This window comes from Elephas maximus, chromosome 3, assembly GCF_024166365.1.
Source record: "Elephas maximus indicus isolate mEleMax1 chromosome 3, mEleMax1 primary haplotype, whole genome shotgun sequence".
Classification (NCBI taxonomy): Eukaryota; Metazoa; Chordata; class Mammalia; order Proboscidea; family Elephantidae; genus Elephas; species Elephas maximus.
Window position 1 is genome coordinate 82,635,238 of NC_064821.1, and position 25,581 is coordinate 82,660,818.

General features: G+C 43.3%; 1 long non-coding RNA gene across 1 annotated transcript; it reads right to left on the reverse strand.

Moving 5' to 3' along the window:
* Positions 1-6,187: 6,187 nt before the first annotated feature.
* Positions 6,188-21,546, reverse strand: LOC126072961 (uncharacterized). The gene is made up of 3 exons (XR_007516614.1): positions 21,441-21,546; positions 7,687-7,782; positions 6,188-6,802 (listed from the first exon to the last, which is right to left on the reverse strand). It is a non-coding gene; the product is annotated as an uncharacterized LOC126072961 (long non-coding RNA).
* Between the last annotated feature and the right edge of the window lie 4,035 nt (positions 21,547-25,581).

Sequence of the window (25,581 nt, forward strand, 5' to 3'; positions counted from 1 at the left end):
CAGGCCAAACAATCTCCTTTAGCATTTCTTGCAGTCTTGGTTTAGTTTTTGCAAATTCTCTAAACTTGTGTTTATCTGTAAATATCTTAATTTCTCCTTCATATTTCAGAGAGAGTTTTGCTGGATATATGATCCTTGGTTGGCAGTTTTTCTCCTTCAGTGCTCTGTATATGTCATCCCATTCCCTTCTTGCCTGCATGGTTTCTGCTGAGTAGTCTGAACTTATTCTTATTGATTCTCCCTTGAAGGAAACCTTTCTTTTCTCCCTGGCTGCTTTTAAAATTTTCTGTTTGTCTTTGGTTTTGCCAAGTTTGATGATAATATGTCTTGGTGTTTTTCTTTTTGGATCAATCTTAAATGGGGTTCGATGAGCATCTTGGATAGATATCCTTTCGTCTTTCATGATGTCAGGGAAGTTTTGTGTCAGGAGTTCTTCAACTATTTTCTCTGTGTTTTCTGTCCCCCCTCCCTGTTCTGGGACTCCAATCACTCGCAAGTTATTCTTCTTGATAGAGTCCCACATGATTCTTAGGGCTTCTTCATTTTTTTAAATTCTTTTATCTGATTTTTTTTCAGCTATGTTGGTGTTGATTCCCTGGTCCTCCAGAAGTCCCAGTCTACATTCTAATTGCTCGAGTCTGCTCCTCTGACTTTCTATTGCGTTGTCTAATTCTGTAATTTTATTGTTAATCTTTTGGATTTCTACATGCTGTCTCTCTATGGATTCTTGCAACTTATTAATTTTTCCACTATGTTCTTGAATAATCTTTTTGAGTTCTTCAACAGTTTTATCAGTGTGTTCCTTGGCTTTTTCTGCAGTTATCCTAATTTCATTTGTGATATCTTTAAGCATTCTGTAAATTAGTTTTTTATATTCTGTATCTGATAATTCCAGGATTGTATCTTCATTTGGGAAAGATTTTGATTCTTTTGTTTGTGGGGTTGGAGAAGCTGTCATGGTCTGTTTCTTTATGTGGTTTGATATGGACTGCTGTCTCCGAGCCATCACTGGGAAACTAAATTTTCCAGGTAATCAGCTAAAAAAAAATGCAGTCAGATCCCTATCTGAATTCTCCCTCTGGCTCAGGGTATTCGAATGTTAATGGAGCCGCCTGGGGAGGGTGGGGGAGGGATCAGAGAGCTAGGAGTGTAGCACCACAGAATATAGAGCTGATCCCCGCCTTCACGCTCCGCTCCCGTCCGCCAAAATCCCAGCGGGACGGCTCCCCAGCTGGGACGCTGCTCTCCCCGCTCCGAGACCAGTCACTTCCTCCCGGGGACTTCTCCCTCCGGTGCGCCGCACCTCTCGCGCGAACTGGGTGGGCGTCTCCCGCACGAACGGCTGGGCCCGCCCCCGGGGTCTAGTCAGAGGAATATGACTGGACCCCGCGCTCACGCCCCACCCGCGCGCGCCTAAGTCCCAGCGGGACGGCTCCCCGGCTGGGACGCTGCTCTCCCCGTTCCGAGACCAGTCACTTCCTCCCGGGGATTTCTCCCTCCGGTGCGCCGCCGCACCGCAAGCGCGAACTGGGTGGGTGTCCCCCGCACGAACGTCTGGGCCCCCCTCGGGGTCGCTTTAGGGAAATATAGCTGATCCCCACGCTCGCGCCACGCCCGCTTCCCGCCAAACTCCCGGTGGGAGGGCTCCCCGGCTGGGACGCTGCTCTCCCCGCTCCAAGATCAGTCACTGCCTCCCGGGTGCTTCTCCCACTGGCTGCGCTGCTACGCCACCCGTGCCAACCAGCTAGATGCCCTCCCGGGATGGGTTCGGGGGGGTAGGGCTGGACCCCTTGTCTGTGCTGTCTTTCCCCCTGGGCTCTGCCCAAGCACGGGCTCTGAAGGTCACCTGCCTGGTACGCTGGCTCCTAGTTCTGAAAATGAACGCTGTCTGCCCATATTTGTTCGTTCTCCATCTCTAAGTCTGTGTTTGTTGTTCAGAGATCGTAGATTGTTATGTATGTGATCGATTCACTTGTTTTCCGAGTTTTTGTTGCAAGAGGGATCCGCGGTAGCGTCCACCTAGTCCGCCATCTTGGCCCCGCCCCCTCCAGTTTCTGGAACTTTAAAGTAGGGAAAACAGCACTCACCTTTGCAGAGTTGTAAAGATGAACTACACTTACATATGGAAAGTGCTAGCACAGCGGCTTGGACATGGCAGGTAGATAGTAAACGTTAGTTTCCTTCCTTCCTCATTTCCATGCCCCACACTCACACCAAAAGCAGCCTCCTAAACATCAGCTGTGGTTATGCCACTACCCTCCTGAAAAACCTTTTACTCTGAGATGGCCTCTGAGATAATGCCAAAATTCTCTAGCTTGACACCTGGGACCCCCAAGCTATTTTTACTCACTTGCTTTTCTGCCACCTCTTTATAACTAATGTGTTACCAACTTAATAAGTGTCTAGGGCCAGTGGCATCACCAGGGTTGCTGTCACTTAGCGAGGTAACTCATGGTGTCACTCCCCCACAACAGACCACCTCCTGTACCAGACCATACAGAATCCTTAGTAATGTTTTTTGTACTAATGTTACTTGTGAATCATAATTCCTGTATATCACTGCTTCTTTTCCTTTAATTACTATGTCATTCTCAAAAAAGTTATTGATATAGGTTCACAAATATTAATTACCACAATATTGTAGCTAAAACACCAGAAAATTTGACAAAATCAGCAACTATAAAACACCAGCAGCAACAAAAACAACAGCCCGTGATTGTAAGCGTGCAGACGAAACCACGTGATTAGAAGCATCACTGTAATTGGGCAATAATGACACCTCTGACCAGAGTGCATTAGAAGGTTCAAAAAGTAAATCTGCATAGAGTTTTAGCCTTGTAGGTATATCGATACTTGTAAGCTGGGCTTACAAAAATTGTTTTTGCTGTGATAACTAACTACAGGGATATTTTTAAAGAAATAATAATAAATTTTTACTGAAACACCGCACAAAAATTTTATAAACAGTCATTTTGGTGGTACCCCCTCTGACAGTGTTACCCAGTGCAGTCCGCCGCACCCCACGCACCCCTTAGTGATGTCACTGTCTAGGCCTATTTTCAAAAATGTTACATATATATCCCTGTCTTGTAGACCCAACACAGTAACATATTAAGGGTTCTGAGACCCTGCAGGAAAAAAACGCTGTTTAACCTTGTTCAACCCAAAAGTTTCCAAATAATTTGACCATAATATCGCACAGAACATGTTTTTGTTTCCTGAATGCCGTTAGTGATTTCCTGCCTGCATGCCCTGTGGAGGCTGGTCTTTCTTTCCACAAAGCCCTCCCCCCTGCCCTGGCTTCATCGCTGGAGGCTCCTCCTGGGGGGGGGGTAGAGTGGGGCATTCCCTCCTCTGGGCTCCCTCAGCTCTGTGTACATGCCCCTCCCCTAGCTCTGCTACCCCAGCCTGTGGGTGCCCTGCCAGGCTGCCAGCTCTCCCTCTTGCCTCGCCAGCACCTGGCCTCCCTTGCGTCTCCTTCCCCTACCCACAAGGCCTGTTTAAGTCCTATTTGTTCCATCAAAGACCACCTCCTCTAAAAACCTCTTCTATATTCCTCAGTCAAGAGAAAGCTGTCTTTTTTCCTCTTGCTTTTGGAATCAGAGTGAAAGCTCGCTGAGGGTAGGATTCGTATTTTTGGTCTCTCCACAGTGCTCTGCACACAATAGGTACTCAGTAAATGCGTGTTTTTCATTAACTCAACCATCATTTATTGAACGCCTACCACATGCACTACGCTGAGTGCTGGGGTACAGTGGGAAACAAGACAAACAGTGAGGGAGGTGGGAAAAAGCAAGGACTCTGGAGTCTTTAAAACCAAACCCAAACTCATTTCCGTTAAGTTGATTCCAACTCATAGCAACCCTATAGGACAGAGGACAGAGTAGAACTGCCCGACAGGGTTTCCAAGGAGCAGCTGATAAATTCAAACTGCCGACCTTTTGGTTAGCAGCTGAACACTTAGCCACTGTACCACCAGGGCTCCTGGAGCCTTCAGCCAGGGATCAGATCCTGGATTCACCACTTATTAGCTGTGTAGCCCTGGGCAAGTTGCTTGGCCTCTCTGTGTCTCAGTTTCTTCATCCATAAAACAAGAAATGATATAGTATAAATCTTTAAGGGTGTGTTAGTCATCTAGTGCTGCTATAACAGAAATGCCACAGGTGGGTGGCTTTAACAAACAGATGATTATTCTCTCACAGTCCAGTAGGCTAGAAGTCCAAATTCAGGGTGCCAGCTCCAGGGAAGGCTTTATTTCTCTGTGCACTCTAGAGGAAGGTCCTTGTACAATACTGGGAATCATGACCCAGCCAAGTTGACAGATATTTTTAGGGGGCACAATTCAATCCATGACAAAGGGTTACTGTGAGGAATAAATGAGATGATATATGTAAAGTGCCAAAAACAGTGCCTGGCACATGTAAAGGCTGTACATGTGTCAGAGCCCTGGTGGCGCAATGGTTAATTGCTCGGCTGCTAACCAAAATGTTGGTAGTTCAAATCCACCAGCTGTTCCTTGGAGCCCTATAGGGCAGTTCTACTCTGTCCTAGAGGGTTGCTCTGAGCTGGAATCGACTTGACAGCAACTGGTTTGGTACATGTGTCAACTATTATGCTGTAATACTGTAAACGGTTTTTGCCTCACAGAGAGTATAGTTTAGTAGAGAAGATAGACGTTGAGTAATTACACAAACAATTTAACTACATTTTTGATAAGTGCCAAGAAGGACAAGTACAGCGCACAATGAGAGTATAAAACAGATGGCCCAGACTTGTCCAGGGAATCAAGGAAGCCTACTCAGAAAATGTGCCGTTTAAGCTAAGACTAAGAATGAGCAGGAGTTGCCAGGCCAAGGGAGGATTGAAGAACATTCCAGGCAGAGGGAACAGCATGTGCAAAGACAGAGAGTCAGAAAAGACGTTGGCATTTTTGAGGAACTCAGAGGCCAGAGTGACCAAAGTGCAGAGGGATAGGTGAGCTTGACAAGGCCCCAGTCAATGCTGGGCCTTGCTGGGCATGATAAGGATTTGGGGCTTTATCCCAGGAGCATTGGGAAGCTTTTGAAGGTTTCAATCAGGGGAGTGGCCTGATCAGATTTGCATCTAAACAGACCATTCTGGTTGCTGGTAGAAGATGCTGGCAGGAGATTAGCGTAGTGGTCCAGGTGAGAGGAGAACGTGGTTTGGGCTCTGGGGAGGAAGAGAAATGCATGTGTAGAGAAACGCTTAGGAGATCAACAAATGACAGGAAGAAGTGAGTCATTGGCATAGGTGGCAATAAGAAGAGAGAGGTGTTGAGAATGAGTCTACCTAGATTTATGGCTTGAGCAACTAAGAAAAGATGGGGCAGGTTTGTGTCTATGACTGTGTGTGTGTACGCATGTGCACACATGCCCATGTGTGTACACACTCACATGGAGGGATATGTGATGAGTTCAGTTTGGACAGTCTTGAGTTTAGGGTTGCAAATGGAGTTAATAGTGTTGAGATTTAAGGGGAGTAAAAATAGTACATAAAGTCAATTGATACTATATTAAGAATATAAAAGTAGCTAAAGTACTTATAGGTTGAACAGAGACTTTGGGTTGAGATAAAGTGTGTTTTTTTGTATTAAAAAAAGCTGGATCCTTGCCCTTTTTTTATTTTTATTTTTTCAAATATAGAAGAGTTTACAAATGGAGACAGGTTTTAGCACAAAGTAGATGTGAGTGGGGAAGGAAAAGAAAGCAAGTTCAAGGATTGGAAAGTGCTGGAAAGAGATCTATAAGTCAACCCAACAAGGCCTCTCTAAAGGACAGCCATTTGGGTTTCAGTAAGATAATTGAGAGATTCTAGAGTTTCGACTTTGAAATATACACAAATGGTAACTTTCTGTCAGCTTTAAATTTATACATTAAATGTTATTGTTGTTAGTTGCTGAGTTGATTCTGACTCATGGCGACCCCATGTGTGCAGAGTAGAACTGTCCCATAGGGTTTCCAAGGCTGTGAAGCAGCTGGCCAGGCCTGTCTTCTGAGGTGCCTCTGGGTGGGTTTGAAAGCCAATCATTTGGCTAGTAGTAACTGTTTGTACTACCCAGGGAACCCATACATTAAATAATTAAGCTAAAATATTTTTTAAAATATATAATATTAAATAAAAGTTAAAAATGAATGAGATCAATAGAAAATCAATAGAAGAAAATTGTAACAAAAAATTTTCAGGTCATTCCTAAAGCAGTAACTTATTAACAGGAAGAGATAAATTTAAATGCAGTTATGAAGAGACCCCTGGAGCGCTGGATAATCCAGTTAGTAAAGAGGAGTGATTTACATGAACACGTCAGAAAAAAATTAGATTTTTTGCTGATTTGACACAAAGTACGCAACTGCCTGGAAAACATAAAACTTAGGATGCGTCACTACGAACGGGCACTGATGACAAGCTGGATAGTAAGCATCACCGGGTAAAACAGGACTTAGGATTAACCATCACACAAGAAAATTTAAAATGCCTTGAATTATTATCGCTCATATTTGAAAGAAGCTTGATAGAAGTTTTCTCAGGTCTGACAACATTCCTATGATCAAGAGTAAGTTGTTTATCTGAAAGAAACTTTTCTAAATTATCAATAATTTTTTTTTTTTTTTCTCAGTAAACCACGCTGGGGAAAAGCCTAGACTGGCTCTCTCTTCTCTCTGTACCCTTCGCCCTTGCGTAGATTCGGATTCACGGAGACTCCCTGCGTTACAAGGAGAACGGGTCCAGGCTCCGTAGGGTTTTCTCGGCTGTGAGCTTTACAGTAGCAGATCATCAGGTCTTTCTGAAACACAAATTTTTGTCATATACGAAAAGGCAACCAAAGACAGTGCAGCCCTAAATGTAGGAAATTATAGAGGTATGTCAGGCAGGCAACTACTAAGAAACATTAGGTGCTTTTCTGGATTCTGTGAACTTTGAAATATTTGTCAACTTTTAAAATTTTATAATCTGTTGAATTGACGGCAGCGGGTTGTGATTTATTCTGTCATTACAGATAAACTTTCATTTTTACAACTGTATTAGTTAGCTATTGCTAAATACTGTTGTGTAACATACCACCCCAGAACTCAGTGGCTTAAGAGCACAATTATTTATTTGCTTGGATTTGCAGGTCGGCTGGGGTACTGCAGCTTTATGCCGCAGCATCTGGGAGTTGGCTGATCTAGGTTGGGAGGCTGGGCTCAGCTGGACGGCTCTGCTCCACCCGTCTCTTACCCTCCTCCTGGGACCGGCGAGCTAACCAGTGGACAAGAGGCCAAGGGCCAACTGCAGAAATAGTATGCTGTAATTTCCACCCCATTCCATTGGCCAAAGCAAGTCACGTGACCAAGTCCAGCTTCACACCAAACCAGACTCATGGCACGTGTTGCAGAGCAGAACTGAGCTCTATAGGGTTTTCGTGGCTATAATCCTCACAAAGCATTTCGCCAGGCCTTTCTTCTTTGACTGCTGGATGGGTTCGAACTGCCAACCTTTAGGTTAATACTAGTCAAGCGCAATCCATTTGCAACACCCAGGAGGGTGAAAATATACCCTGTCCCTTTAGTGGCCGGAACTGCAAAGTCATACGGCAAAGGTGTAGACACAAGGAGGAGTGAAGACTTGGACTGGATAATGCAATTTCCCGCTGTACCTAATTTTATACTTGTAATTTGGTAATCTTACCTCAAGCTTCCACAAAAGCTGGATCTGCCTCTGGCTGCTGTGCTCTTTAATGGTGCCCATGCTAGCGACGGGGTGGCTGCTCTAACAAGGAACATTCTGCAAAAAAGAGCTTCATCAGTATTTTGAAATACTTGCTATAACAAAGTTCTGTTGAACTCAAAGTCCACGTACATCATTTCAAGCATTTCATTCCTCAGTGAAGGAGAATGAAGTGCTCTTAGACACCCTAAATGAAATTTCAATTGCTGTAAGAGCTTAAATGATTACAAAAAAGTAGTGATAACAATTTGTAGAGGCAATTATTTAAACATTTTGATCAGGAATTTTGTACAGCTGGTTCAAGAACAAAATCTGATCTAAAAATTTATATTCACAGAAGCTCAAATCTCTCAGTAAAAAAACTGAAAATATTTTATTTGAAAGAGTTTACAAGTTCAGCATTTAGTGTCTATAATAATTGTTTTTCAGGGGGACCCCAGGTGCACAGAATTAGATGACCATAATTCTTGGTTTCTAGCACACTCTTAACACTGGCCCATTCATGTCACGCTTTCGTTTAGTTATTTATAACCTTCACATTCCAATCGCCAGTAATTATCAATGCATCTTGATTGCATGTTTGATCAATTTCAGACTATAGAAAATGATAAAAATCTTCAATTTCTTCATCTTTGGCCTTAGTGGTTGGTGCTTAAATTTGAATAATATTCGGATTAACTGGTATACCTTGGAGACATGTGGATATTATTCTATCATTGACAGCGTTGTACTCCAGGATAGATCTTGAGATGTTCTTTTTGATGATGAACATGCCGCCATTCCTCTTCGATTTGTTGTTCCCAGCATAGTAGATTGTCTGATTCAAAATGGCCAATACCAGTTCATCTGAGCTCATATTAATGCCTAGGATATCAATGTTTATGTGTTCCGTTTCATTTTTGACGACTTCCAATTTTCTGAGATTTGAACTTCATATATTCCATGTTCCCATTATTAACGGACGTTTGCAGCTGTTGGTTCTCATTTTGAGTCGTGCCACACCAGCAAATGAAGGTTCCGAAAGCTTGACTCCATCCACGTCATTAAGGTTGACTCCACTTTGAGATGACAGCTCTTCCCCAGTTGTACTTTGAGTGCCTTCCAACCTGAGGAGCACTATATCTATCAAACAGTGTCCCGTAGCTATTTATAAGGTTTTCACTTGCTAAATCTTTTTGGAAGTAGATTGCTGGGTCCTTCTTCCTAGTCTGTCTTATTCTGGAAGGTCCATTGAAACCTGTCTACCAAGGGTGACCCTGCTGGTATTTAAAAAACCAATGGCAAAGCTTCCAGCATCAAAGCAACACACAAGCCACCACAGTATAACAAACTGACAGACATGTGGTGGTTCCTACAGTAGGAACATATAATATTTGTCCTTTTGTGATTGACTTATCTCACTCAACATAATGTTTTCAAGGTTCATCCAAGTAGTAGCATGTATCAGGACTTAATTTCTCTTGATGGCTGCGTGGCATTCCATCGTATGTATGTACCGAATTTTGTTTATCCATTCATTTGCTGATGGACATTTAGGCTGTTTCCAACTTTCGGCTATTGTGAATAGTGCCGCAATGAACACTGGTGTACAAGTTTTTAACTTATAACAGGATATCATGCTGTATAATCTTTTTGAGGTTTTTTGCTTGCTTAGTATTATGTCGTAAGATTGTTTTGTATTTGAGGCGTATCTCTAGTTCATTTTGAATGCTGTACATTACATATTGGGTGTGACTGTATCACAGTTTACTCATCATTCTGTCATTGATGGGCATTTTGACTGGTTATTTTTTCAGCCTTTCCTGTAGGAACAGCCCCAATATTTCTGTGGCGTGTAACACCAAACATTTATTTCTAGCTCTCATTCTGTGAGGCTGGTGGTCGGCTGCAGCTCTGCTGAGGAAGGGTACTTTGCCAACAGGGAAGCTTAGCAAGGGCAAGAGGAAATGAATAATTATGGACAAATAGTGCAATTCATTCCAGATTGTTTCCAGGTACATGGATAGCGCTGTTACGAGTAGAACTGTTGGATCATAAACTATGAACGTTCAGCTTTAGAAGATAATGCCAAACTGTTTTCCAAAATGGTTTCACCAATTTACATTCCTATCAGCAATATGTAAAAGATCCTGGGATCACCTCCTTCTCAATATTTGGTATTATCAGACTCTAACAATTGCAGATTGAAGGGATGTAAAATAGTGTTTCACTGCAGCCTCAATTTACATTTTCCTGGTCACTAATGATGTTGAACAACTCTTCACACTAACTGGCTGTATGTGTGTATGTGTGTTTCCTGATCTCTGAAATGCCTGCTTGTAGCTTTTGTCCATTTTTTTAAAGTTTTCTTTATTTCCTTACTGATTTGTACAGATTTTTAATAAACGTTCTTCGTACTAATCCTTTGTTGCTAATGTGTATTGCGATTTTTCTCCTTTCGGATAATAACTCATCTTTTCCCTTTCTTGAAGATTTCTTTTGTTGTACACAGTTCTTAATTTTAATATGAGCAAGTTTATCAGTGTTTTATTTTATAGTAAATGACTTTGGGGCCTTGTTTAAGGAATCTTTCTCTACCCCAGGCTCAAAAGGCATTTACCTATATTTTCCACTCCGTGTTTTAAGGTGTTATTTTTGAAATTTAATCCTTGGCCCATCCAGAATTGATTTTTGTATATGTTGTCGTGTTAGTTTCCTAAGGGTGCCATAACAGAATACCACAAACTGGGTGGCTTAGAAGTACAGAAATTTATTGTCTCACAGTTCTGGAGGCTGGCAGTCCAAAATCAACATGTTGGCCAGACCATGCTCCCTCTGAACACTCTAGGGGAAGATCCTTTCTGGTCTCTCCCAGCTTCTGGTAGTCCCCAGGCATTCCTTGGCTTGTAGGGGCATCTTCACATGGCTGTCCTTCCTCTGTCTGTCCCTCTCTGTTTCTTCTCTTTTATGAGGACACCACTCAGATTAGACTAGGACCCATTCTACTCCAGTATGACCTTATGTTAACTGATAACATCTTCAAAGACCCTATTTCCATCAAGGTCATGTTCACAGGTACGGGGGATTAGAACTTCGACACATCTTTTTGGAAGGCACAATCCAACCCATAATAGTTGTGAAAGTAATTTTTTCCAGCTGCATTTATTGAACCATCCTTTCTTTCCTCACTGTGATATATCACCTTAGCCAGAAGCCTCAGTCTCATACATGTGTGGGTCTGATTCTGGGTCTCTATTCCTTCTTATTGGTTAACCTGTCTACCCACAGGCCCATGACACACTGTCTTAACTAGTGTAGCCTTGTAGTAAGTCCTGATTTCTGGTGAGGCAAGTCCCTCCTCCCTGCTCTTCTTCAGAAGTGCCCGGTAGCAGAGCAAGTCACTCCAGCTGAGGTCAGAGCAGTGTTGGACAATCTCTTACATAGAAATGAGACAACCGTGATAAAGTAAAAAAGGGCAAGGGGTTCAGAATCACATCTAGGTTGAATCCTAGCTCTGCTCCTTCTAAATGAGTGGCCTGAGGCACGTCAACTTCCCCTCTGAATCCCAGCTTTCTTGTGTAAACACAAGGGTGTTCTGAGGATCCAATAAAACTGAACATGAGAAGAGGTCTCAGCACAGTGCCTGTTTGTTAACCCTGAATGTTCATGAAGTGGAGCTGTATGAGAGCCTAAAATTTAAAGAACTCGGTTTGTGGAAGGCTGCGGTCTACAGCTAGAGCCCTAACTCCATTTTGAGTCTTGATATAAGTTCAGATTCCATTTTAAGTTCTTGAAGTTACTTCCTCAAAGATGTCACTTTGAGAACTAAGGTGTGCCTTACCTAAGCCATGGTATTTTCAATCTCCTCGTATACATGCAAAAACTGGACAATGAATAAGGGTGACTGAAGAAGAATTGATGCCTTTGAATTATGGTGTTGGTGAAGAATACTGAATATACCATGGACTGCCAGAAAAACAAACAAATATGTCTTGGAAGAAGTACAGACAGAATGTTCCTTAGAAGTGAGGACGGTGAGACTTCATCTCACATACTTTGGACATGTTATCAGGAGAGACCTATCCCTGGAGAAGGACATCATGCTGGGTAAAGTAGAGGGTCAGCAAAAAAGAGGAAGACCCTCAAAGAGATGGAGTGACATAGTGGCTGCAACAATGGGCTCAAACATAGCAACATTTGTGAGAATGGCACAGGATCAGGCAGTGTTTTGTTCTGCTGTACACAGGGTCAATATGAATCTAACCAGCTCAACAGTACTTAATAACAAGTCACTTCCCTAATGTTTGCTGACCATTAAACAAACAATGTGGCTATGCTTAGGCAAGTCCAGGCTATGCTTAGATAAATCCAAATAAGCCCATAGAGGGGCAGCTGGCACACAGGAAGAACATGGTTGAAAGTAGATTGACGGCACCTCACAACAACATGAAGTCCTGGTAGTGTAGTGGTTAAGGGCTCAGCTGCCAGTCAAAAGGTCTGCAGTTTGTATCCACCAGCTGCTCCTTAGAAACCCTATGGGGCAGTTCTACTCTGTCTATAAGGTCAGTATGAGTTGGAATTGACTCAACTGCAACGGGTTTGGTTTTTTTTCTTAATACGCAGAGAGGTGCTTACACAAGGAACTTGCTCGGGCATGTCCTTCTTACACAAAGAATTTGCCTGGGTACGTCCTCAATGTTGTTGCTGTTGTTAGGTGCCATTTAATTGGTTCTGACTCATAGTGACCCTACGTACAACAGACCAAAGCACGGCCTCGTCCTGCACCATCCTCACAATCATTGTTATGCTTGAGCACACTGTTGCAGCCACTGTGTCATTCCATCTCATTGAGGGTCTTCCTCTTTCTCGCTGACCCTCTACTTTACCAAGCATTATGTCCTCCAGGGACTGATCCCTCCCGATAACATGTCCAAAGTATGTGAGATGTAGCCTTGCCATCCTTACTTCTAAGGAGCGTTCGTTCATTCTTTTTAGCAGTCCATGGTATAGTCAATATTCTTTGCCAACACCACGATTTAAAGGCATCAATATTTCTTTGTACTTCCTTATTCATTGTCCAGCTTTCACATGCATATGAGGCAACTGAAAACACCATGGCTTGGGTCAGGTACAACTTAGTCTTCAAGGTGACATCTTTGCTTTTTAATACTTTAAAGATGTCTTTTGTAGATTTGTCCAATGCAATATATTGTTTGATTTCTTGATTGCTGCTTCCATAGGTGTTGGTTGTGGATCCAAGTAAAATCAAATCCTTGACAACATTCAATCTTTTCTTCATTTATCATGATGTTGCTTATTGGTCCAGTTGTAAGGATTTTTGTTTTCTTTATGTTTAGGTGTAATCCATACTCTCATCTTCATCAGTAAGTGCTTCAAGCCCTCTTCATTTTCAGCAAGCAACGTTGTGTCAGCCTCATGACACAGGTTGTTAACGCACCTTCCTCCAATCCTGATGCCTCATTCTTCTTCATATAGTCCAGCTTCTCAGATAATGTGCTCAGTACACAGACTGAATAAGTATGGTGAAAGGATACAACCTGATGCATACCATTCCTGATTTTAAACCACATAATGTACCCTTGTTCTGTTCGAAAGACTGCCTCTTGATCTATGTACAGGTTCCTCATAAGCACAATTAAGTGTTCTGGAATTCCCATTCTTTGCAGTGTTATCCATAATTTGTTATGATCCACATAGCTGGATGCCTTTGCATAGTCAATGAAACACAGGTAAACACTTTTCTGGTATTCTCTGCTGTCAGCCAAGATCCATCTGACATCAGCAGTGATATCCCTGGTTCCACATCCTCTTCTGAATCTGGCTTGAATTTCTGGCAGTTCCCTGTCCATGTGCTGCTGCAGGCACTTTTGAATGATATTCAGAAGAATTTTACTTTTGTGTGATATTAATGACATTGTTGGATAATTTCTGCATTTGATTGGATCACCTTTCTTTGAAATAGGCATAAATACAGATCTCTTTCAGTCAGTTGGAAACCGTGGGGGTGTAGTCGTTAAGTGCCACAGCTGCTAACCAAAGGGTCGGCAGTTCAAATCCACCAGGCGGTTTTTGGAAACTCTATGGGGCAGTTCTACTCTGTCCTATAGGGTCACTATGAGTCGGGATCGACTCGACAGCCCTGGGTTTGGTTTTAGGTTTTCCAGTCAGTTGGCCTGGATATCGATGTTTTTGCATTCCATTTCATTTTCGATGATTTCCAATTTCCCTAGATTCACACTTCATAAATTCTACGTTCCGATTATTAACGGATGTTCGCAGCTGTTGGTTCTCATTTTGAGTTGTGTCACATCAGCAAATGAAGGCCCCAAAAGCTTGACTCCATCCATGTCATTAAGGTCGACTCTACTTTGAGAAGGCAGCTCTTCCCCAGTTGTCTTTTGAATGCCTTCCGATCTGAGGACCTCACCTTCCAGCACTATATCAGACAATGTTCCGCTGTTATTTATAAGGTTTTCACTGGCTAATTCTTTTCAGAAGTAGACTACCAGGTCATTCTTCCTGGTCTGTCTTAGTCTGGAAGCTCAGCTGAAACCTGTATGCCATGGATGACCCTGCTGGCATCCAAATACTGATGGCATAGCTTCCACCGTCACAGATGCGTGGGTGAATGTCCTTAATGATTTACTGAAAATGACCAATTGGAAGAACTTACTTTAGCTAGCCAGCCAGAATATTTTTACCGTTAGTTCCTGATATTTCAATATTTAAGCCCTTCGTGGCCTCCTACTGGTGAAGCACTGTGTTGAGGGTCTCTTGACCCTGTGTTTCCCAATTCCTGTATTGTTTTCTCCCTTAATAAACCTCTTTGCTTTAACTTCAAACATGGTGGGGTTTTTTCTGCTTGTTGACAGAGCCCAGAGAAGTTAAGAGACATGCTCAAGGTCACACAATTGGAACGACCTTGTACTGCCTTTTACCCTGCCCAGATTCAAAGATAATTTCTGGATAAATTAGTTTTTCAGTTTCTTTTTTCTATTGTCTCCCCTCCCCCCAAGAAAGAAAAATTCATTTCCGAAAGTTCTTGGCACACCGTACTTCCAGATGACCCCTTCTGCTTTGGCTTTTTCTTATCTGATGGGAACAGAATGAACTGGATGATGGGTTCTCTAACAATGTTGGAGAGGAAGCCAGGTTTATTTAAAATTCCACTTCTTTTGAACAATGGCCCTGGGGCATCCAAAAGCAGCCAGGCCTGGGCACGGCTTCCAGAGAGTCTATGAGGTGACAGTGAAGTGCCTCTGAAACTTGGGAATACGGGCATGAAAGTGGCCCTGAGGGTTAAAAAAGTTACTCTATATAAAATCAGCATGTGAGGCAGGGCCCACGTCTGTCTTGGTCTCTGTCTCCACTGCTCCCACCACAGTTCCAGGCATACAGTGGGTGCTCAGTAAGTATTTGTTGAATGAATAAATGAATATGGTCAAAGGGAAGCACAGTCACCTTGAGGAGACAGGTTGACCTCATTCTAAAGGCATTAACATAGCTGGGGAAATGGTCTGTGGCTCACCAGGGGATTTGGTGATGTCTTACAGGGAGAAAGATCTGAAAAAGAGTATGAAGACATTAAAAGTTACAATAACTTCCGTCCACAGTTGAATGGATAACAAAATGTACTATATACATACAACAGAATACTGTTGTTTGAGTTGATTCTGACTTATGGCAACCCCATGGAATATTACTTAGCCATAAAGAGAAATGAAGTTCTGATGCATGCCACAACATGAATGAATCTTGAAAACATCATGCTGAGGGAAATAAATTAGTCAAAAAAGACAAACACTGTATGCTCCCACTTATATGAGATAAACAAATATATAGAAAACAAAGATTATTAGTGGTTAGCAGAGGTGGCAGGGAAGGGGAAAAAGAGAGTTTTTGCTTAAGGGGCATTGGGTTTATGTTAATGGTGGTGAAATAATTTGCAAAAGGATAGTGATAATGTTGCACAACATGAAGAATATAATCAATGTCACTGAATTTTACATGTAGATATTGTTGAATTAGTGAATCTTTTGGTGTGTATATTTTCACCACAATTAAAAAAAAAGTTATAATAATTAAAGTATGTTGCAATTGGCTCAGAAACTGATGGAGAGAGCAATGGAGTGGAATGGAACAACAAATACACCTAAATATGTAAGGAAATTTGGCACATGAAAAATAAAGCTGAGCCTCTAACTCACTGTACACACGAAAATAAACTCCAGATGGATTAAATATATATTAGTAAAAACAAAACTATAAAAGCACTAGAAGAAAATGTTGGTGAATGCTTTTTTTCATAATCATAGAGTGAAGAAAATCTTTCTAAAACATGACACAAATTCCAGAAGCTATCAAGGAAAAGATGGACAGATATGACTACAGAAATAATTTTAGACTTCTGCACCCACTAAAAACACTGCCGTCGACTTCTGCACAGGAGGAAGAAAACCATACTCAAAGCAAAAGACAAACACTAAACTGGAGAAAATACTGATTTGCTTCCCATATGCCATGGATTGAATTGTGTCCCCCCAAAATGTGTGTCAACTTGGCTAGTCCCTGATTCCCAATGTTGTATGGTTATCCACCATTTTGTCATCTGATGTGATTTTCCTGTGTGTTGTAAATCCCATCTCTATGATGTTGATGAGATGGGATTAGTGGCAGTTATGTTAATGAGGCAGGACTCAATCTACAAGATTCGGTTGTGTCTTGAGCCAGTCTCTTTTAAGATATAAAAGACAGAAATGAGCAGAGAGACATGGGGACCTCATACTACCAAGAAAGAAGAGCAAGAGCGTACATTCTTTGGACTGGGGTCCCTGCACTGAGAAGCTCCTCGTCCAGGGGAAGATTGATGACAACGATCTTCCCCCAGAGCTGACACAGAAAGAAAGCCTTCCCGTGGAGCTGGTACCCTGAATTCAGACTTCTAGCCTCCTAAACTGTGAGAGAATAAACTTCTGTTTGTTAAAGCCGTCCACTTGTAGTACTTCTGTTACAGCAGCACTAGATAACTGCGACAGAATTTAGATAACTAAGACACCATACAACAGCTGAAGGCTAATAATCTATTATGCAAAAAACTCTTACAAATCAACTCAGAAAAATAAAACAAGTACAAAGGAAGAAAAGTAAGCAAGAAAGAAAAAGCAAATAAGAAAACAGAGAGTGGAAAAACACATTTTACAGAAGATGACATGCAAGCGGCCAATAAACACATGGAGAGATGCTTGACTCCTCAGGGAAAAAAATAATGTGACAGTATTTTCTTATGTATCAGATACCCAGTGTTGGGGAGGAGTGTCAAGAGTCCTCTCATTGCATCTGGTGCAAGTGTCAATTAAATTAGGATATTATTTTTGGATAGAAATTAATAAATTTAGATCAAAACTTTACACTTACGTGCCCTTTGATTGGATCAATTCTACCTTTAAGAATTAATCTATATAAAAAATTTTTTAAAAAGAATTAATCAATAGAAATAGTGTAAACAGGAGCCAAGATAAATACACAGGCTGTTCTTTGCAGCATTGTGTGTAGTAACAAAAGATTGGAAATGCGTATCCACTGGCAGAGGATGGAATAATTCATGGCTTGTCGATACTATACAGCTGATAAAAGCAACGAGAGATCTATCTGTATGTGCCAACGCGGAAAGATGTCCAGAGCTTAGTGTTCAGTTTTGAAGAAAAACATGTTGAATAATCTATATATAAAAAACCAAAACCAAACCCCTTGCTGTTGAGTCGATTGTGGCTCATAGTGACCCTAGAGGACAGAGTAGAACTGCTCCATAGGGTTTCCAAGGATTGGCTGGTGTATTCAAACTGCTGACCTTTTGCTTAACAGCCATAGCTCTTAACAGGTGTGCCACCAGGCTTGTTCAATTTATACTTCTTAAATCTTCTACTCTCTCCATGTATATGTATATATAGAAACATTATATTTACATACGATGACTATGTGTGATTATAAATGTCTGGAAATTTACACACCAAAATACTAAAAGTGATTAAGTTCAAGGCAAAGGTTGAAATTCACATTTTATTTCTCTATCGCTTATATTTCTTTTCAATAAGCACATGTTATTTTTGTAACAACTTTAAAACAATTTTTATTAAAAATATTTTAACTGACATTTTAGTTTATATATCAGTGTTTGTGATTGGTTATTTAAAAGTCTGCCCCTAAGGACTGTTAACAAATGGGGTATTCAACTGGACCATGTTTTCCTCCCCTCGCTATTAGAGACTTCCCATCAAGACTCCTGGCTTCCTTCTGAGGCTAAAGTTTGTAAGGACTAGCCTCTTTTTTTTCTTTTTTTTAACTGTGCTTTAAGTGAAAGTTTACAAATCAAGACAGTCTCTCATACAAAAATTTATATACACCTTGCTATGTACTCCTAGTTGCTCTCCCCATGAGACAGCACACTCTTCCTCTCTACCTTGTATTCCCTGTGCCCATTCAGCCAGCTCCTGTCCTCCTCTGCCTTCTCATCTTGCCTCTAGACAGGTGCTGCCCACATAGTCTCATGTGTCTGCTTGAGCCAAGAAATTCACTCCTCACCAGTATCATTTCCTGTCTTACAGTCCAGTCCAATCCCTGTCTGAAGAGTTGGCTTTGGGAATGGTTCCAGTCTTGGGCTAACAGGTCTGGGGACCATGATCTCTGGGGTCCTTCTAGTCTTAGACCATTAAGTCTGGTCTTTTTACAAGAATTTGGGGTCTGCATTCCACTGCTTTCCTGCTGCCTCTGGGGTTTTCTGTGTGTTCCCTGCCAGGGCAGTCATTGGTTGTAGCCGGGCACCATCTAGTTCTTCTGGTCTCAGGCTGATGTAGTCTCTGATTTATGTGGCCCTTTCTGTCTCTTGGGCTCATAACCACCTTGTGTCTTTGGTGTTCTTCATTCTCCTTTGCTCCAGATTGAGACCAATTGACGCATCTTAGATGGCCGGACTAGGCCCTTTTCTGAGAGAACCAGAGAGGCCTCTGGTGCTTGCCTACTCCTTATTGATGAAGTTGGGGTGAACAATGAAGCTACCTTGTTCCATAACCCTTTGTATAACTTCTTAGGGCTGCTGTATGAGGTACCGCAAAGTGGGTGGTTTATAAGAACAGAAATTAATTGTCTCACATTCTGGAGGCTAGGAGTTCAAAATCAGGGTGTCAGTCATGTTTATTCTTTCTGAGAGTCTGAGAATTTGTCCCATACTTCTTTGTGTTGTAGATGCATCACTCTAGTCTCTGCTTCTGTCTTCACATGGTCATCTTCCCTCTGTGACTATTTCTTTTATAAGGACACCGTTTACGTTGGGTTACCACCCATCCTCATGTTGACTTAACTGATAACATCTTCAAAGACCCTATTTCCAAACAATTTACATTCATGGGGTGGGGGTTGGGGGTAAAAACTTCAACATATCCTTTTTGAGGAAATTCAGTTCATAGCACCCTTTCCCGGAGTGTGGTAATTGCAGCTTTCACATCCCACTCCAGACTGTGACCTCCCCCAGGACAGACAGCAGATCCAATGGTTGTCTGTATCCTAGGGGCCAGCACAGAGCCCAGCACGTAAAAGGTTATTTGAACTAACTCATTATTTATTACAAACATAAAAAGCCAGTTGCTGCTGAGTCAACTCTGACTCATGGTGACCCCGTGTGTATCAGAGTAGAATTGTGCTCCATAGGGTTTTCAGTGGCTGGTTTTTCGGAAGTAGATTACCAGGTCTTTATTCCAGCAGCCTATAGGTGGACTAGAACCTCCAATCTTTCAGTTAGCAACGAAGCACATTATCTATTTTAACCACCTACGGTTCACAAATTAACAAACAGATAGATGAAGACAATTCACCCACCAGGCAGATGGTGAAGTCTGGCTATAAAACTGGCATAAGGAAGAGAGAAAAGAGATGAGTAACAAACCACCAATGGCAGGAGGGCAGGAGGCAGAAAGGGCAGCTACTGCAAGGCAATTTACCATATGGCCCTTTTTAAGAGAAGGAGGAGGCCAGCACCCCTTAAACATCTCGGGTAGGGCAAAGGGGGCACGGAGCTTGCTTATCTTAGGAACAGAGGGCAGAGAGGTAGGTGGGATGGAGTTGGGTAGGGGCCAGGCCACGTTATACTCTATTTTCCAAAGCTAGTGGGTGAGGATATAGTCGGTGTTGCTGCTGCTGACATTTACAGTGGACTCCAGGAAAAACTGCATTTGTGATGTTCTGCTAACAAATGGAGACAGCTTAATTAAAAAAAAAAAAAAGTAGCAGCAACTTTCTTTTGCCCAGGAGAAACTGAAAGAATGGCATGAAGTACTTATTTGTTCCTGTATCCCAATTGCCCGGGGCCTGGCACAAAGCAAGGGCTCAGTGGCCGCCTGTAGAAGGAAGGAAGCACGGAAGCGAGGCAGGGAGGGAGAGGGAAGGAAGGGACTGAGGACAATGACTCAAGGACCAGCAAGCTCTTTTCTAGTTTCATGGTGACAGGGGATACTTAGAGGGGCTCCTGGAAGGAAGGCTGCCTCCACTTCACTACCCGTCTTTGGGCTTCCACATTCTTGTCTGTAGTGGGTGCGGGTGTGGGTAGAGGTATCGGAGGAGGAGAGGGAGAATGTTGGACTAGTTCATTGGTTCTGCCCTGGAGCCCCAGAACCCCAGGGAATTCTCAAGATAGAAATGGGTACCATGAGCTATTTTAATACTTCTAAGTGCATAACAGGAAATATTCATTTGCTCAGGATAAGACTACATGTGTTGACAGGCCAAGTATATTTCTTTGGGGCTGGGCCTCCACCACTCCCAAGAACAGGAAAACATTTAATCAAGAGCATCGGCTCTGGAGGTGGAGTGGCCGGGGTTAGAATCTCAGCTCCTCCAAACCCAGTCATGTGCCTTTGGACAAGTGACTTGACCTCTCTGGAACGTCAGTTTCCTCTTCAGTATGCTAAGAGTACCTCATTCAGAGGTTTATGGTGAAGACTGAATGAGCTAGTAACGCGCTTGGACACAGCCTGGCCCAGAGTCAGCCCTCGGCAAACGGTAGTTACTACAATTATTGATTCAAAGTAGGAAGTCTGGACATATTGTGCTAATCAGAAGCTCTGATTGGAGCTATGCATATTGATTAATAAATAGCAGGAAATGAATGAATTTTTAATTATTCAGAGCAGCTTGTTTGGAAAACATCATCTTTCAAAACATGAGACCCGCTGGGAAGAAATACTAAGAATTTCTTGGTGGGGGGGGACAAAGTTTGAGCCCCTGTGCACTAGGCCCTGAGAGCTGGAGTCGGATAAGAGACTGAGCTTTCTCTCTTTGGGGCCTTGGCACTGTTCCCTTTGCCTGGAATCTTTTGTCCCCCCTTTCTGCCTGGCTGACTATTATTATGAGCCTTCCCTGGCCCCTTGGTCTGAGCGGGGGCCCTTCTGCAGCCCTGAGCTCAGCCCCCTGAGGGCATGCATTACATCGTGCCCTGCCTTCTTAGACCAGTGATTCCCAGCCTGGACTGTGCATCAGAATCATCCAGAGGGCTTGTTACAAAACCAAAGATTTCTGGGCTCACCCTTCCTCTGGTTCAGTAGGTCTGGACTAGGTCCTGAGAGTTTGAATTTCTCACAGTTCCCAGGAGATACGTATTCTGGGTCCCAGGACTACACTTTGAGAACCACTGGTTTAGATCAAGTTCTCAAAGATGGCAAGGATCTTACCTGTTTGTTCTTCTCTGCATCCCCCAGTAGCACCGCAGTCTCAGCTCCTGTTACATGGAAAGAGAAAGTTAAATAAACTGTAATATAAAAGGCTTGTGTGCCCAGCTGGAAGTACAAACGGTTTCTGAGGGCTGGATTTGGAGCTGAAGTGTCCAGTGAGGCTTAAAAGGGTCAACTAAGGCAGAAGGCCCGTGTCCTAGGTCACAGTGCCCCCTGGTGCCAACAGCTCAGCTCTGCGCCTGGAGCTGTAAGTGGACATTCTGACAGGAAGGGAGCCCCTTACCTGACCTCCCAGGCCCTGGTCTTTCCTTCTCAACCTGGTCTATGTCACCACCGGAGGTAACTTGATAAAAGCCAGCTCTTACTACATTCCTCTTTATCCCACCCCAGCTTAAACCCACCCGTGGCTCTTCACGGCCTTCCAGACAGTCAAGGTCCTTCACTCCCCCGCCCCTATGACCTCTCCAGCCACCTGTCCCTTAGTATCCTGCCGCTCTCCTCAGGTACTCTCGGTTTTATCCACACATACAGGCCCAGGCACTTTCATGCCTTCCCACACGTTGTTCCTAACTGCTCCACAACCCCAACTTCTCCCTCTGAGAAATTTACTTTCTTTAATGTCAAATGTAGCCTCTTCCATGCCGCCTTGCTGAAGGAGTTGTTTCTTCCTCTGTGTCTGCATGGCCCTGTGCGCAGGCCACTGTGGAGACCCCACAGTGTATGTAGGTACCTGTTTGTGGGGTCAGGGTCCTCTCTGAGACCATAAGCTCCTGGCAGGCTCCTGACTCAGCTTTGATGTCTCAGTAAACGCTTATGAAATCTAAAAAGCTGGGTTCTTTCTCCAAAAAAAATAATAAAAAGCTCCAATGCCCTGTCTAGTGTCCCCTTTCAAAGCTGAGAAATACTGTCCAGTACCTAAGATCGCACAGATCCTTAGAGATCATTTGAGGCTTTCCTTCTGGCAGGTGCTATTCCTAGTGCAGTGACTACAGAGAGAACAAAAGTTACTAGCCTTTGAGCTTACATTCTAGTGAGAGAGAAAGATAATATATAACATGTAATGTATTATATGGTGTGAAGCAGCGATAAGTGAGATAAAGAAAATTAAGCAGGGTAAGAGAATAGAGGAGCCTGGTAGAACAGTGGTTAAGAGCTTGGCTGCTAACCAAAAGGTTGGCAGTTCAAATCCACCAGCCACTCTTTGGAAACCCTATGGGGCAGTTCTACTCTGTCTTATAGGGTCATTGTGAGTTGGAACCAACTCCATGGCACAGAGCAACAACAATAAGGGAATAGAAATTGATGGAGGGAACTGTAAAAACAGCACGGAGGAGGTGTCCGACCTCCTTTAACTTCATGAAGGGAAGGGATTCAGTATCAACATTAATACCCCAAGGCTGATTCCTACGAGGTGGTCAGACATATTGCCTCTCTCCAACCTTTATACCAATTCTAACACCAGCTGTCCCTCCCTATGGCACTCTCTATTCCTCTGTTAGGTTTGATAATTCATTGCAGTGGCCACACAGAACCACAGACCATACTCACCATTATGGGCTTTATTAGGAAAGTAACGGGCTACAATTCAGGCTCAGGACTGACTCAGGATACAGTTCTCCAATCAAGACAGCCTCTTCTCAGCCATGCCCACAGGCAGGCTTCTCTCTGGTCCTCAGCCTTTCAGCCCCTCAGCCCTACTCAGGCCAGTGTTACAAAGCTCTTTAGCTTTGGCAATAAGTGCCCAGGGGCACCCTACTCCGAAAGGAAGCCTCCTGGCTGAAGGCACTCAGCTCTACTGCTCTGTGGGTCAGCAAGCCTAGCTCCACCCAGTACCTGGAGGCACCCCACTCCATCAGGAAGCCCCCCTGCCCAAAAGCTCTCAGCTTTCTCGCTCCATGGGTTAGCACACCCACTGTAACTGCCTTACTCCATGGGCAGTCTCGGCATATCTGGTGCCAGTCTCCTGTTCTGTTGCTGAAGTTTCTCTGCTGCCAATTCTCGCTGACTCTGATGTTACTGCTGTCTTCTGCTTCTAGCAGGTTCTCAACACAGGGATCACAGGTCTGAAGTTAGTGCTCCCCTCCTAGCTCTTCGTTCTTGGTGGTCATGAGGTCCCCCCGTCCTCCTCTGGGATGGCTCATTTTAACCCTAGTGGGATGGCAAAACTGACCAATCCCCTTGTTAGGATTTCATGCACCTTATTTGCATGGTCCCACCCCCACAAGGGTGCCATGGGCCTTATTTGCATTATTAGCAAGCTGTCCAATCTCCTTGGTGGTCCACAAGAACCTCATTTGTATAGTCCCACTCAATCATTTGGTGGGAGTTAGAAGACCATGGTGACAAAGGCCATATAAAAGTGATTTATTGCACCACAACTATCTTCCTAAATACTCTGTATTTTATTTATTTTCATAATATGTGTCTTAGTTATCTAGTGCTGCTACAACAGAAATACCACAAATGAATGGCTTTAATAAAGAGAAATTTATTCTCTCACAGTCTAGAAGGGTAGAAGTCTGACTTCAGGGTGCCAACTCCGGCGGCGGGGCCGGGGGGAGGCCTTCTCTCTCTGTAAGCTCTGGGGGAAGGTCTTTGTCATCAATCTTCCCCAGTCAAGGAGCTTTCAGCACAGGGACCCTGGGTCCAAAGGATGTGCTATTCTCCTGGCTCTTGTTTCTTGGTGGTATGAAGTTCCCATGTCTCTCTGCTCACTTCTCTCTTCTATATCTCAAGAGAGATTGTCTCAAAACACAACCTAACCTTGTAGATTGAGTCCTGCCTCATTAATACAACTGCTGCTAATCCCACCTCATTAACATCACAGAGGTAGGATTTACAACACATAGGAAAATCATATCAAATGACAAAATGGTGGACAATCACACAATACTGGGAATGCTGGACTAGCCAAACTGACAGATATTTTGGGGGAGACACAATTCAATCCATGACAATATGTAATACTAAAAATGTAATTACTATGTTCACCAAGCCCTGTGAAAACATTGCCAAGTCTTGAATTTACCCTCACGTGGCATATAAATACTGTCACTTTTCACATGCTTTAGGATAGGAAAAAGCTTGGGGAACAAGGAGTTAAAACACAATTTGACTGCTACAAAACGATTCAAAATAATGGTGGCTTAAAAACCTAACACTTTTTTTCCCCCCTCATGTAACAGTCCTAGCATAAGAAATCCCAGGATGATGAATTGCTCCTCAGCCCACCACCATCACCCCGTTGCATTCATCCAGCAGGGAAGACAAAGAAACCAGCATCTTTCTAGCTTTACATTGTTGCCTTTAACACGTATCGTTACTCATCTCTTTACCCACCTAGCTCCACTACTGACTGTAGACTCTGGGACAGGAAGCACCTCAGATTCAGACATGCTGCAAGGGCTCCAAAACCCATCTCCACTGATTACAAGCTGTGAATTTGGGCAGGTACTTAGCCTTTCTAAGCCTCAGTTTCCTCATCTGTAAAATGGATCAAATAAGAGAACCAACCTCAAAGCGCTGTGTGAGAATTAAATGAAGGAGGCAAGTAAAGTGCTCAGCACTATGTCTGGCATATAGTGAGGGCTGAAGGGAGCTCAGGCTTTTTCTGTATCCCTAGTGGTTTTTTTTTTTTTTAGTGGTTAGCACGGAGCACCTAGGTGCTGCAAACAGTTAAGACACTTGGCTGCTAACTCTAAGGTTGGAGGTTCAAGTCCACGTAGAGGCACCTTGGAAGAAAAGCCTGGCGATCTAATTCTGGAAAATCAGCCATGGAAAACCCTATGGAGCACAGTTCTCTGACACACATGGGGGTTGCCATGACTTGGAATAGACTAGACAGCAACTGGTTTGGTTTGGTTTTAGTGTCTAGCACGGAGCCTAGCGTGTTAGCTTTGGTTGAGAGGAACCGAACTGAACTGGGCTGGCAAGAGGGATGTTAATTAGGCAGCACTGTAGGCCTGACCTGGGCAGAGAGCGGGGTCTGGGAGCCACAGGAAGCCCTTGTGAAGATTTTCAGGGACTCGCAGTTGGAAGTCAGGAGAATGGAGGGCTAAGGACAGGGTAGGGGGTGGGGCATATGGGCGGGCATCGATAGCCTTCGCCATACCAGATGAAGCCATTTTTATGTTTTTAGAGA